Genomic DNA, 1,786 nt, shown 5'->3' on the forward strand with positions numbered 1-1,786 from the left:
GGTGCCTGCTTTGCATTTCTCCTAATTCTTATCTCACAGAAGATAAACAGTAATGAGTATTTTAGACCAAACCACTACACTAAATTGGTGTTTCCGCCCGGTTACAAACCCAACCCACGACACTATGTTACATTGCAAACTGCGCAACGGGAAGGCCACTGTTTACTTGACGGGGATGGTAGACACGGGCAGATGTGACCATCATTTCTTGAGCTGAGTGGCCCCAAGAGTGGAAGGTCAAACCAATGAACAGGAGGATCACGGGAATAGGGGGAACAGAGACTTCCATGAAGAGTGCTAATAAGATCGTGGTAGAAGGCCCCTATGGTCATGTAGCCACAGTCCAACCCTTTGTTATTGACTTGGGCTTTACACTCTGGGGCAGAGACCTTCTATCCCAATGGGGGACTCGGCTGGAAATTCCATCACCACAGGATTTCTAGCCGGGGCCACTGTAGAGCGCGCCACCCCACGTCTTACCTGGAAGACAGATAAAGCCATATGGGTGGACATATGGTCTCAGTCAGCAGAGAAATTACGAGCTCTTGAGTCCCTAGTGGAAGAGCAGCTTTCCAAGGGCCATATGGTTTTCACCAATAACCCTTGGAACTCCCCTGTCTTTGTTGTAAAAAAGCCAGGCAAAGACAGGTGGAGGCTCCTCCCCAACCTCCGGTGAATTAACAAGGTGATCGAGGATGTGGGTCCCCTGCAACCAGGGTTGCCCTCGCCCTCTATGCTCCCCTGAGAATGGGAGCTTGCCATCCTAGACATCAAAGATTGTTTTTTCAATATACCCCTGCACCCCTGTGATGCCCCCAGGTTTGCCTTCTCTGTCCCGTCCCTCAACCGTTAATCCCTGTTGCGCAGGTACCACTGGGGAGTCCTTCCCCAGGGAATGAAAAACTCGCCCACTATTTGCCAATGGTACATTGCCTATGTCTTGTCCCCTGTCTGCAAGGAGTTCTCGAAGTCCATTATCCTCCACTATATGGACGATGTATTAATCTGTGCACCGGACAATACTTACCTGGACTTGACTTTAGAAAAAACTATTCAAGCCATCGAAAAGGCAGAGTTTGAAATACAGCAGGAAAAGATTCAACGCACCTGCCCAAGGACTTACCTAGGACTCCACATCAGTGAATGGACCGTTGTGCCCCAGCAGCTTACCATCAGGGATGTCCCAAAGACCCTCCAGGACCTGCACCAGCTGTGTGGCTCTATCAACTGGGTTCATCCTCTGCTGGGACTCACAATGGAAGACCTGGCTCCACTGTTTAACCTCCTGAAAGGCAGCGAGGACCTGGACTATCGCCGAGTCATCACTGAGGAGGCCCAAGGGTCCATTAAAAAGGTACAGCTTGCCCTGTCTTCTCACTAGGCCCACCAGACCAGTCCTGAACTACCCTTTAGTTTCATCATTTTGGGTAAGTCGCCCAAGTTGCATGGGCTGATTTTTCAATGGGATGCAGCACAAAAAGACCCCCTTTTTATAATAGAATGGATCTTCTTGTTGCACCAGCCATTCAAAACTATAACCACGCCACAGGAACTGATGGCCCAACTGATTATGAAAGCCAGAGCATGCCTCCGTACCCTTGCGGGGTGTGATTTCACATGCATTTATTTGCCATTGAAAACTGGTGTCCTGGAACACTTGCTCCAGATAAATGAACACCTCCAGTTCGCTCTAGACAGTTATCCAGGCAAAGTTTCAGTTCACAATCCAAAACATAAATTGTTCAATTCGGCCTTTCATTTGGCTCTAAAGGAACTTCAGAGTTGG

The 1,786-nt window shown here is 48.9% G+C and overlaps 1 pseudogene; it reads left to right on the forward strand.

Moving 5' to 3' along the window:
* Window positions 1-400: 400 nt before the first annotated feature.
* LOC108448819 lies at window positions 401-1,381 on the forward strand (annotated as a pseudogene).
* The last annotated feature ends 405 nt before the right edge of the window (window positions 1,382-1,786 follow it).

This window comes from Corvus brachyrhynchos, unplaced genomic scaffold (assembly GCF_000691975.1).
Source record: "Corvus brachyrhynchos isolate BGI_N302 unplaced genomic scaffold, ASM69197v1 scaffold649, whole genome shotgun sequence".
Classification (NCBI taxonomy): Eukaryota; Metazoa; Chordata; class Aves; order Passeriformes; family Corvidae; genus Corvus; species Corvus brachyrhynchos.